The 13631-nt window shown below is 45.2% G+C and overlaps 1 protein-coding gene across 2 annotated transcripts in view; it reads right to left on the reverse strand.

The window, feature by feature from the left end:
- The window catches only part of XIAP (X-linked inhibitor of apoptosis), a 42148-nt gene extending 35495 nt beyond the window's left edge, over positions 1-6653 (reverse strand). Inside the window, exon 1 of one of the 2 annotated variants that reach the window (XM_049767083.1) lies at positions 6599-6653. The gene's annotated coding sequence lies outside the window, so the exon portion shown is untranslated. Of the gene's footprint in view, positions 1-1796; positions 1851-6598 lie in introns of those variants that run through there. The other variant, XM_049767082.1, reaches the window with a different exon arrangement.
- Positions 6654-13631: the final 6978 nt, after the last annotated feature.

Raw genomic sequence — 13631 nt, forward strand, 5'->3', positions numbered from 1 at the left:
AATATGAAACACACACTCTACTACTGAGCTCTATACTACCTTGTCAATTTTGTTGTTTTATTTGTTTAGGGGACTGCAATCAGTGGTGCTCAAGGACCAAGGAGTACAGGGCTTGAACTAGGTCTCTGTATGCAAAGAATGCACTCCAGTCTTTTGAGCTATCACCCCAACTATCTATTAATGAGTCTTTTATTTGTTTGGGGGCCACATCTAGTTGTGCTTAGGGCTTACTTCTGACTCAACACTCATGGGTTATTCTTGCCTGTCTCAGAACACAATTTTTGGTGCTAGGGATCAATACTGGGTCAGCTTCATTCAAGGCAAGTCCCTGCTGTACTGTTTTTCTGGCCCCTCTATTAATGATTCTGTTGTAGGCAGATAGGTAGGAAGCCCTGGAAATGCACTTTCAGGGAATAATAGAACTTAAAGAGACTCCTGGGATTGAAGCAGTAGTACAACACTTGCCTTGCATGAGGCCAAAACTGCCAGGAGTGATTCTTGAGTGCATAGTCAAGTTACCTCAGAGCATCTCTAGGTATGACCCTCCCACCAAAAAAGAGAAATTCCTTAACCTCGAAGTAGCCCAAAGTGATGAAGACACATCCCTTTGAAACAAATCGTGAGCTCTTTGGACAGGAAAAACTGAAGCATCAATCACCTTGCAGAAATCCAAGGCTGCATGCTGAAAAGGGCAGAGACCTCAGAACAAGAGAAATTACATAAGAATTTATGAGATTATAAGGTCGGAGTGACAGCACAGCAGACGGGGTGTTTGCTTGCATGAGGCCGACCCTGATTTGATCCCAGGCATCCCATATGGTCCACAGAGCCTGCCAGGAGTAATTTCTGAGCTCAGAGCCAGAAATAATCCCAGAGTGACACAGGTGTGGCCCAAAAACCAAAAAAAAAAAGAGAATTTATAAGATTATGAATAATCAACAGTGTAAGGGGATAAGAATATGAGAAGAACATCAACTGTGCTGGGCTTTCCTGTGACAACACCTAGATTAATTTTTATGTAAGCAAAACTCCAGGAAAATGTCCATTTGGAAGAACTGTATAAAAGTTCCTCTTGAGAATGCCCTTAGGGGCATGTTCTTCAAGCCAATGACCTTCCTTGAAGAGGTATCTCATTTGTTTGCTTCAATGCTTCTTGGCTTGCTCTTTTCTACTCTGGAGAAGCCTCTGTTCCTCTTATCTTCCCTCGCATCTTTCTAATTACATTTCAATAAAAACTATCATGCTTCACCACTTCATCCCCTCCTGAAACTTTCTATAAGGGAAAGGTGAAGGACCCTGGACACCTAAGCCAAGGTTAGGACAAAGTATGCCAATACTGATCTCGGCCAGCCATTTATTTCCCCCAAGTACTGATGGCAAAAGAGTGGAGATGGCAGAAAGGTGGGAACACTTTTCCCATGTGTACTTCCTTCACTTACCACTTTAGTGAGCAACAATTTTTTGGGGGATCACACTCAGCAATGCTCAGGGGTTACTCCTGGCTCTATGCTCAGAAATCGCTCCTGGCAGGCTCGAGGGACCATATTGGATACTGAGATTCGAGCCAATGACCTTCTGCATGAAAGGCAAACGCCTTACTTCCATGCTATCTCTCTGGCCCCGTGAGCAACAATTTTTATCCTATCATCTGTGGATTCCACACTCGAGATCTTTTCTTTCTGAAAGGAGGCTGTGCTCAGGGCTTACTTCTGACTGTACTTTTAGAGAGTAGTCTGAGAAGGGGGCCCCAGAATCATAATCAATCTCAACAACTGCAAAGTATGGACAGGTCTTACCTGCAGGACTCTCTCTGGTTCCCTCAGATTTTTCCTTTTGTCAAATTTTATAGCCTAGGAGTCAGAGTGATTGTACAGTGAGTAGGACATTTGCTTTGAGAGCCGCCTACCTGAGTTCAATCCTCAGTATCCCATATGGTCCCCCTTGCACTGCCAAAAAAAATTCCTGAGTGTAGAGCCAGGAGTAAGCCCTGAGAATTGTGAGATATGGCCCCAAAACAACCCCCAATGATACCCTGAATGCCCCTGAAGAAATATGTCACTTAAGTATGTGGCTTCGGAGTTATAGAGATAAATAGAAAACCATTAAAATTCCTGAACAAGGCTTGAGCAATAGTAGAACCAGTAAGACAATGAAGTGGCCTACCCAGCATCCTACAGTAATTCCTGATTGCAGAGCCAGGAGCAATCCCTGAGCATCACTGGGTGTGGCCCCAAAAGAAAAACAAAATTCCTGAATGGTTGGAGTGATAGCTCAAAGACTGAGAGAATGCTTCAAATTCCCAAGGCTCAGGGCCGGAGAGATAGCATGGAGGTAAGGCATTTTCCTTTCATGCAGAAGGACGGTGGTTCAAATCCCAGCATCCCATATGGTCCCCCGTGTGCCTGCCAGGGGCGATTTCTGAGCATAGAGCTAGGAGTAACCCCTGAGCGCTGCTGGGTGTGACCCAAACCCCCCCCCAAAATCCCAAGGCTCTAGTTTGACCCCAACAACTCAAGATCCTCAGAGTGACCCCCAAATAGAGCTGGGAATGTCTGACCCCCCCAGTACTCCTGGGTGTGGCCCCTGCATATCAAATAGCTGAAAATCAAACTATACAAGTAGACCTGCCCCAGGAGTAACCTCAGCATCATATGATTCCCCAGCACTATCACAGTACACCCCTGCAAATCCTGAGTCCTGAGGTATAGCTGAATAGTAAAGCACTAATGTCACATGTGGAGCCCCTCTTTTCAACCCCTGGAGTCACACTCACACAATTCCCACACAGCCAAGGAACTCTGCACACAGCAACACTGAGTTAAGATCCTAGCAACAGGGCTGGTGAGATAGTACAGTGGGCAGGGCTCAGGTTTTGCATGCAGCCCACTAGAGTTCAATCCCTTGCAACCCATACTGTCCCTCTGAGCTGGGCCATTAGTAAGCCCGGAGCACTGCCAGGTATGGCCCCAAAATCAAAATAAATTGAAATACCCAGAACCACTCAAAGTGACACCCAAGCACTCATCTGGGAATAGCCCCTCCACATCTCTAGATGTAGCCCAAAAGCAAAGAAATCTCCTCTGTGTGGCCCAACAAACATTTGCAATCTCATTTCCTTGTACATTGTCTTTCCCTTTCTTAAGGAGAATTCCAGGACCCAATCTAAAACACTCTTGTGTTTAACTGTAGATGGAATTAAGATTAGTCCACCATTTCAGGGTTAGATGGTTTTCCTGGATCTCTCCAGTGTAAACAGGAAGTATACATGTCTTAAAATTCTTTTCTCCTGCTAATTGGTTGTACTTAGTGTGTATCTTCTAAGAAAAAAGAAAGAGGGTGCAAGGAGAAATCTCAAAAGGGGATGAATGCATGCTTATCATGCCGGGGACCTGGGTATGAGCCCTAGCACCACACTGTCCCCAGAGCATTAAAACACACAACCCCCCACATACAGGACTAATAATGGGGGGACAGGTGAGTTAAGTACAGCTTACTTGGCTCAATCTCTGGTACTGTTTACAGTCCCCTAGCACTGCAAGGATGCTCTGTAAGCAGAGCCAGAAACAGCCCACAAACATTGCTGGGTGTGGTTGAATCAACACCAACCCATCTGGCCAAAAATAATCTGAAGAATGGTGGGGACCTACATAAATTAACTTAAAGGGAATAGAGTATTTTCTTTACAAGGGTGAGTCCCTACTTTCAATTCCCAGCATGGCAAAAAAATTGAGAAGTGTAAAAGCACATTTATTTTCATGCACTATATTCGTTATTCAATAACCAAAAAGTTAGCAAACTTGTACAAATAAATGCAGGTAGCATGTTTTCAGTTTTTACATTTTAAATAGATAAAAATATGAAGAGATGGGAAGACCCATAAAGTTATCAGACCTTCTTAGTCAGTAGGGCTGAAATGAACCACGTATGATTTACCAAAAAAATCACAAATACATCAATTCAGATCTGTATATTATTTAACTCTGAACATTTAAATTTTGTTTGGGGTCCACACTCTGTGGTGCTCAGGAGTGCTGGCACCTAGCTTGATGATTTTGGGGAGGAGAGGGCTGTCTGCTCTCAGGGGTGATAAGGATCAGACTGCAGCAGGATCAAACCTGGATCCTCAGCATGCAAAGTATGTTCTCCTACCAAGTCATCTGTATCCCTAAACTTTGAACCTTTCATATTCTTTTTGCGGGTAAATACACCTGGCAGTGCTCAGGGGTCACTGCTGGATCTATACTCAGAAATCAGTCCTGGTGGGCTCCTGGGACCATATGGGATGCTGGGAATAGAATCTAGGATGGCTAAATGTAAGGCCAGCTTCCTACCAGCTGTACTATCTCTCCAGTCTCAGAAACCTTTTCATTAAAAATGAATAGTTTGGTAGTAAAAAAAATGAATAGTTGATGGGACTGAAGAGAGTCCAAAGGTTAAGGTAAAGTGCTTGCCTAGCATGTGGCTATGAACAAGCCACTGGAGTAAAGTACGGAGCCAGATATTATCCGTCCCCCAAACAGTACTGGATGTGACCATCAAACTAAAAAAAACTTAAAACTTGCTTGGGACAGGACACTCCAGAACTTGTGAAGTGGGGCCTCAGAGCCCTGTCTCCTATTAGTACTACCAAGTTATCAGAGGGTAGGGGAGACATTCCAAGAGAACAGCTGGAGCTCAGAGTATCCCCCACCTTCACTGTGTCTCCTAGACTGCCAAATAAGTTATCTGAAAATATGCAAGCAAACCTGTATGTATGTATGTATGTATGTACACATGTGAAAAATCTAAAAACTCTTGCCCTTCTTGAATAGAGAAATCCCAAGCACTGATTTCATAAACATATTTAATTACTGAGATGTATTTAGGTACATTCTTTATCTTGGAGATGAGGCTGCACACATCTCCACTTGAAATACTCTCAACACTCTACTGCACAGCACACTTGCACTCTATTTCTCTGTCTTTCCTTTTTGGGATATTTTGGGCCACAGCTGGAGGGTTTCAGGGCTCAAGTATTGGTGTTGGGGGAACCATAAATGGTATATGAAATCGAACTGAAATGGACCACCATGAGCATGCCTTAAGCCTTAAACTATCTCGCCATCCCTAAATAAAACTATGTCACATCACTAAAAAGATTTTTTTATATCTGATTGTGCACTGTGGCATGTGACACAAAGTTAATGTCAGAATGTGTAGGGATTTGAATGCATTTAAGTTCTTGCTTGGAAAAGTAGGTAGTGTTCGTTGTAGAGAGCGAGTGTGCAGCAAGACAACATGAGCTCTTTCCTGGGAGGGGGGAGTTGAAGTCATACCAGGAGTGTCCAGGGACTACTCCACTCCAGAGAGAGCGCTCAGCAGATCCTGCAGCTTCCATCCACTCCCTGGCCAGGCCTTCCAGCAATCAAGCAGCTTGAGGGAAACTAGACCATCTTCCTGAATCTAAGTTCCTGCTTTTGTCAACTAAAAGGGTGGGCCTCAGATTCCTTCCAACTCTAAAATGTTCCCATTCCAAAATGGCCGTCTGGAACAGGATTCCCCTGAAACGGTTATTAAGCGAAAGCAGAAACATCGTAGCCATCTCCAGATGTGTAAAAATTAAAAATGACTGCAGGTTACTCTCGAGATAGAATCTTGGGCAGAAACTGCAGCACGATGACCTTTAAAAGTAGCCTCTGATTGATATCGGAGACTTTGGGACAAAGCTTGCAGGGGAGAAGCCTGTACAGTTTCATCAGTAGTAATCACCCCCACCCCCATCCCTCCAAGAAAACCAAGGTGTTAACAGGAGACGACTAAATGTGAGATTGAATTTTTTTTCCCTGCGGGTAGAACATGCTAAAGACGTGCATCATCGGGTAGCAAAGATCGGACAGAAGTCCAAGCTTCTTGGCTCTTGCAGAAGCTCAGAAGGTTCTTTCGGTTTCACATGAAACAAAGTCTCCACCCAGCCCCGTAAGAGCATCAGTTGGGGGGGTGGGGGGGAGAAGGCGGGCCGTTTGATCACTTAAAAAAAAAGTTCTTTGACTCAATTTACCTTAGTCATCACGGGATTGGGGAGGTAGCAAACAAGCCCGCCTGGGGCCACCCACCTTTCCCAGCAACCTCCCACCCCTGCGGCGCCCCGAATTGCTACCGCCCCCCACTCCGCACCAGCGGCCTTCCCGCCCTTCTCGGAGGCGCCCGCATCCCTTCAGGCAGTACCCACCGCGCTCCCAGAAGCCGCCTCGATGGCCCGCGGCGCCCGTCCCGTCCCAAAGGGAAGGTACGGGAAGGAGGGGGGGCACCCCGAAGTCTGGGAACGGCGAGTCCGCTCGGGCCGCCCCGCCGGGGGCGTCCTGAGCCCTGGAGGAAAAGGAAGTTCCTTCGCCTCCACCCGCACCCGCCACAGGCGGGCCCGATCGACCCCCAGGAGCCCTGAGTGGTTGGGGCGGCCGAGGGGGGCCTCACCGGGACTCCGGGCGCGGGCGATCGCTCGGGCGGCCTCGCTGTCCAGGCCGCGGCTGGCTCCGGCCACCCCCCGGACTGTCCTTCCCACCCTTCCCACCGCGCCCGCCCCAGCCCCGCCTTCGGCCCCCGCCGCCATCTTCCAACTTACCCCGCGGGCCCAGGGCCCTGGACTGGCGCGGAGCCCGCCTGGGGCACCGCCAAGGCCCGAGGGCCGGAAAGGGGGGACAGGTAGGCCGAGCCCCGCGAGCTCCGCCCCTCCCCCCGCCCTGGAAGCCGGAACGCGTGCGGCCGACTGCGCATGCGTCGCGGCCGCCTCCAGCCCCGCCCCCTGGCCGGCCGTTTCCTGTTGGAGCCCGGAGGTGTCTTTTCCCACGACGTTGACGGTGCCCGCCCCGCCCCGCCCCGGGGAGAGAAAGAATGAGACGAAGGTCGAGCGCTCGGACGGCGGCCACGTTGAATCTCACTTGACTTGGCTACTGGGCTGGGTATAGAAAGTCTCCTTTTTTTATTTTTTACAAAACCTGTTTTCACTTCACTGTTTGTATTTTTTTTAAGTAATGATTTTTTTATTTAAGCACCCTGGATGCGGAAATGTGCCTAGTTGAGTTTCAGTCCCAGAGTGTACAGTCCTTCCCCAGTGCGACTTTCCCTCCCCCAGTGCCCCCCCCCCAATTTCCCTCTCACCCCTCCCCTGCTCTCAGAACGTGTTCTTTGTTACTGTGTTGTCCAACCTACTTAAGCTAAGCTCCCTGGTTCAGTCTGTCACCTTACAGGGCAAATTGAGGCTCAAGAGTATGAACTACACGCCCCCTTGCTCGAAGCTAATAAACCAGAGAACTGAGATTGCCATCGGATCTGAGTGCCACGACGGAAGGATGGAAGGAACCAGAAAGGAAGACGCCCCAGATAAAGGGGAGATGGGAAACAGAAGTAGGAAACAAAGGAAGTATGAGTATATAAATAGCTGCTCACATCCAACTGTTTTTTTTTTTTTTTACCACATAGGCTGGAGGACCGCCACATGACTTTTGTTTCCAAAACTTGGGCTGCTTTGAAATGAGATGAGGTGACAGGTTCAGATCTTAAGAGGTTCACATCTTCACAGGTCTGGATCGCTCAAAGAGCTAGACTAGGACAGTAGCCCTGTGTGTGATCTCCCAATGCTGTTAGAAGTAAAATTTCCCAAAGATCATAATATCACCTGCAGCCTCAAGTGAAAAGAGACCTGCTGAAACTGGAGAGAGAAGAGCGGGTAGGGCTTGCATGTTCCATGTGTGAGTCCCAAACACAGCAAAGCTAGAAGTAACCCCTGACCACAGCTGGATGTTGTCCACCCACATACAAGAAAGGAGAATCTGTGAGAAGGACTTTTGATTCTGAAACTTTTGCTAAGTTGTTATTCTCCTACTCTTTTTCCATTATAACTTACATGAGATCTCACATGTGACAGACCACTTATAGTAACTGAAAACATATTTAACGCATTTGATTCTCAAAGTTTATCACATATATCGTCAATTACTTTTAGTTTCCAGATGAAGACATTGGCATTTAAAGGATAGGTACCTTTCCCAGAGTCATACTTGTTAGCATGTATGGGAACTACAAGAGTGATTCAAACCTAGATCTTTCTGATTACAGATGTGTCTGATCAATATCCAGTCTTCCTTCTGGCCTCTCTGTTCCTGCACTGTTTTCCTTGCCAAATCCAGCCTGTGCAAAGCTATCTTTGTTAAAGGAGCTACTCCCAGCTAGTGTAAAGGGATTGTTTTAAGTAGAGCTCAAGGGTTCCAGGGCTCCTAACAGTGCCTCTTGCATACAAAGCCTGGGAACAAACCTTTGGCATTATCTTCCCTGGATCACTAAACTCTTCATTAGTGACTCCAGAATACAGTGAAAACTCCTTAACTTCACTTTCCCTCTGCCCTTGGGTGGGTGATCTATACTCTAACAAAACAGAACTATTCTCTGTGGCCCTTCTTCATTCCCAGCTTTCCTGCTTTCCATTATTTCCTTTGCCTGGGTGAAAGACTGTCCCTACTTAAAATTTTTTAACTGATGGTCATATTTCTTTTTCCTCTGAAGCCTCATACTACTTAAAGTTTTTTGGGTTTTTTCATTTGGTTTTGTTTTTGGGTCATACCCTGCGGCTTACCGCAGGGGTCATTCCTGGCTCTGCTCAGAAATTGCTCCTGACAGGCTTTGGGGACCATATGGGTCTGCCCCAGGTCAGCTGCACACAGACAAATGCCCTATACACTGGAATAGCTCTCCAGCCCCCACTTAAAGTTTTGTTTATGGTTTTGTTAGCATCTTTTTTTTTCTTTTTGGGGCCACACCCAGTGACGCTCGGGTTACTCCTGGCTATGTGCTCAGAAATCACTCCTGGCTTGGGGGACCCTATAGGACACTGGGAGATCGACGCCTTACTGCTTGCACCATCACTCCAGCCCACATTTTTTGTTTGTTTGGAGGCCATACCTCGAGGTACTCAGAACTTATGACTGGCTCAGCGCTTAAGGATCACTCCTGGTGGGCTTTAGAGAATATACGTGCTATCAGAGATTAAACCCAGGTCTGCCACTTGGAAGGCAAAAGCTATTCATTCTGGCTGTACTTTGTCTCTGGCCCCTGATAGCATCCTTAAAATGACTATGTCTATAAAATAGTGACTGGGCCAGAGATTACAATGATTAAGATACCTGTCATGTATAGCTGATTCTGGCCTTACATACTGTGCTCTTGCAGCACCAGGAGTCATCCCTGAGTACTGTCAGGTGAGGCCACAAAACAAATTTGGTGGCTATGCACACTCGATCATGGTGCCATCTCTGTTCCTTGACTATAAGTGAACAACTTCTCTATGGAGTGTACTCCATCTGAGGAAAAATCACCCACATCCCAAGTTGGAATTCTGTTATTTCTTTTTTATTTCATAAAACATACCACCAGCACAACCTTCCTGCCACCAGTGCCCCCATTCCATCCTTCCACACCCCCTGCCTATCTTTGAAACATATTTTTTTTCAAACACTATCATTGTCACGATAGTTGTTAGTATAGAATGTACTTTCTTCCTTTTACTTTAGGGTGTTCTCTCTTTTTACTATCTCATATTTACTAAATTAAAATTTTCTTATTTAAAAATTGCAGCAAAGGGGCCAGAGACATAGTATGGAGGTAAGGCATTTACCTTGCATGCAGAAGGTCAGTGGTTCAAATCCTGACATCCCATATGGTCCCCTGAGCCTGCCAGGAGCGATTTCTGAGCATAGAGCCAGAAGTAATCCCTGAGCACTGCCAGGTGTGACCCAAAAACCAAAAATAAAATAAAAATAAAAATTGCGGCAAAGGTACTGGAAAGATAGTGCAGCTGATAAGGCACTTGCCTTGCATATGGATGACTGGATCTTAACCCCCAATACCATAATAGCCCTCAGCCCCAGGAGAAGATATCCTTGAATGCAATACTAGGAGAAAGTCCTGAATAATCACAGGTGTGGTCCCAAAACAAAAAATAAAATCTTAAATCACATAAAATATATCCTTTAACTACTTTATGTGCATAGGTAAGTGACATTATGTATTCACTGCCTGTCTCAACCTTTTCACTATACTTGTGCCTTTGATGTGGAGCACAATACTTTGTAATGTGCAGTAATGCTATTTATGTACATGTCTTATCTCTCTGATGTAACTTTATGTCAAAATTTATATTTAACTCATTTTTGCCATTCCTCAAATAGTCTTTGAGTCGTGATGAATTCTTCTCTTGTAATCCTGCATCTAATCCATCAGCAAATCCTTTCATCTCAATTTTCAAAATACCCAAAATATTATCTATCAGTTCTCATCTACTCCATCACAAGGTTCCAAGTCTTGATTTGGCAACTAAATCAAGGGTTTGCTATTTGGGAATACGTCAGCCACTAGATAGATCCCAGGAGTTGTTGAAAGCAATATTTATTACTTGTAAAAAGTATATAAGGTAGTGAGATCATTCTTAAAATACTACATCTCATAGATCCAGTTTAGTTAGACTTATACTCTATAGTAAATCATGAATGGTGACTGGGTGAAGCTATTAGCCAGGAGTGAGGAAGGATGGTATTGTCCATACACACTGGCTGGTGGTCCTTCTTAAATACAGCATGTTCAGAAAATGGTGAGCTTAGGATGCTTAGTCGAGGAGGTTATGTGCTGATACTTCACAAAGTTCAGGATAATTTAATTCAGGATAACTCAGTCTCCATTTTGGGGGGGGAGCATACCTGGCGGCTGCACTCAGGCATTACTCCGGCCTCTGTACTAGAAATCACTCCTGGCAGGCTCTGGTGACCATATTGATGCTGGGGATCAAAACCAAGTCATCCGTATGCAAGACAAATGTCCTCCCACTGTGCTATTGCTCCAGTCCCAACTCAGTCTCTTTAATACAGTTTAATAAACATTTTATTTTTAAAATTTATTTATAAATGTTTTGGGTCACACCCAATGATGCTCAAGGTTTACTTCTGACTCTGCATTCAGAAGTTAAGTTTGGCTGTACTTGGGGGATCAAATAGGATACCAGGGATTGAACCAGGAAGGCAAATACCCTACCTGCTGTACTATCAAACTAGCCCTCTGTTAAACAGTTTGCAATATATTGGTCTGGCTGGGACCAGTTTTGTTTTGAGCAAACTTGGATGTCTTCAAAGATACAGGCCTTATTCAAGGCTTTGATAAATGAGAACCCAAGAGAAATAATAGGGTGTTAGAAGCTAGAGAGATAGTATAGTAAGCTGTTGCCTTGCAGGCAGGTGACCTGGGCTCAATCCCAGGCATTGCATATGCTTCCCTGAGCTCCACCAGGACTGATTTCTGAGTGTAAAGCCAGGTATAACCCCTGAACATTGCTGAATATAGCCCAAAAGTAGAAAAAGAAAAAATATAATTCTGTTTTGGTACTAGAGAGATAGTACAGTAGGCAAGGTGCTAATTTTCATGGGCCTAACCCAGATTATATACCCTTCATCTCATATGTCCTGTGAGTTCCTCCAGAAGTTATTCCTCTGCACAGAGCCAGGAGTAAGCCCTAAGCATTGCAAAGTGGCCCCCCAAAAAACAAGGAAAGAAAAAACTCTACTTTTAATTATGCAACAGTTTCATGTGCTCATGGACATGTGTGCAAGAATGTTTGTTGCAACAAGGTCCCCACCCTTTTTATTTGGAAACAGTAAAAATACTAAGGTGCAATAATAGTGGCCCAAGGGATAATTTTGCAACTCAGAATTCCTGCCCGAAACCAGGTGAATACAAGTTTGATCCTGGTGCTTCCATGTGTGCCAAGCACTATCCTAGGCATCCCTGCTGTTAGAACCTGGAACTTTATCTGTGATCCCTGATACTGCAAACAATTTCCAGCTGCACTACAGTTAGATGGACATGATCATCACAATTAAAGGATCATGCCTCTGTGCTGAGCACCATTGCCAAGTGTGTAAGCACTACAACCTGTTGATTGATCCTTGGTGAGCATTGTCAGGCCTGAATGCAACCCCTGGACTTAATGGAAACCCCTATTATCAATGGAAAGTGAACAAGGGAAATGTTGGGGGGTGTTTGGGGGCCATTCCTAGAACTACACAGGGGCTACTTTCAGCTCAATGCTAAGAAGTCACTTCCAGTGGTATTTGGGAGACAATACAGCACTAGGTATTGAACCCAGATCTCTTGTGTGCATATCATGTACTCTAGCCCTTTGATTTATTTCTTTGACTTCAAAATTTATTTTTGCCTTGCCAAGAATCAAAACCAGGATATTTATTTATTTTTGGTTTTGGGGTCACACCTGGCAGCGCTCAGGGGTTACTCCTGGCTCTACACTCAGAAATCGCTCCTGGCAGGTTCAAAGGGGGGACCATATGGAATGTTAGGATTCGAACCACCGTCCTTATGCACGCAAAGCAAATACCTTACCTCCATGCTATCTCTCCGGCCCTTATTCATTTATTTTATTGAAACCATTGTGATTTATAAAGTCCTTTCTGTTGGGTTTTAGACATATAGTGAATCAGGGCCAATACCACCCCCAGTGTACACCTTTTTCCACTAATGCTCCTTGCCCTCCAGCTTGACAGGCCCATTTTAAGCCTAGATTGTTAACATTTGGGTCTCTTCATTCCATTGTTGCCTTTGGCTTAAATGTTTAGTTCTGCCCTTTATTAACTCCTCCCATCTTCTCATATTTGTATCTCTCCTCTTTCACTAAGTTTATTTCCTTTTCCTCACTATACTCTGGGGCCATGGGTGTTCGATACAACTCCAATTTAGACCACTGCATTTCTTTATGCAGTTATTCTAAATACATGTAAGTGATATCATTCTTGTATTTATCCTTCTTCTGGCTTATTTCCTTTAACAGTCTTCCAGTTTCATCCATGTTGCTGCAAACTGCATCATTTAATACAGCTATGTAGTATTCCATTGTACATATGTACCACATCTTCATGATCCTCTTGTCTGTTATTGGACATCTAGGTTGATTCCAAGTCTTGGCTATTGGGGCCGGAGAGATAGCATGGAGGTAAGGTGTTTGCCTTGCGTGCAGAAGGTCGGTGGTTCGAATCCCGGCATCCCATATGGTCCCTTGAGCCTGCCAGGAGCGATTTCTGATCATAGAACCAGGAGTAACCTCTGAGCGGTGCCAGGTGTGACCCAAAAAACAAACAAAGGAAAAAGTCTTGGCTATTGTACTGAGTGCTGCAATGAATAGCAGTATGCATACATCCTTTGGGATGAATGTTTTTCTGTCCTGGGGTTAAATACCCAAAAGAAGGATTGCTGGGTCATATGGCAGCTCAATTTTGAGTTTACTGAGAACCCTTCATACTGTTTTCCATAGGGGTTAGTCCAGGTAGCATTCCACCAGCAGTGGATGAGGTTCCTTTCTCATCACAAGAGAGATTGTTCCCAGTATTTTTTCGTTTTTTTGTTTTGTTTTGGTTTTTGGGTCACACCCAGCAGCGCTCAGGGGTTACTCCTGGCTCTACGCTCAGTAATCACTCCTGGCAGGCTTAGGAAACCAAATGGGAAGCTGGGATTCGAACCACCGTCCTTCTGCATGCAAGGCAAATGCCTTACCTCCATGCTGTCTCTCCGGCCACTTTTCCCAGTATTTTTGAGATGTGCTATCGTCA

Source organism: Suncus etruscus, chromosome X, assembly GCF_024139225.1.
Source record: "Suncus etruscus isolate mSunEtr1 chromosome X, mSunEtr1.pri.cur, whole genome shotgun sequence".
NCBI lineage: Eukaryota > Metazoa > Chordata > Mammalia > Eulipotyphla > Soricidae > Suncus > Suncus etruscus.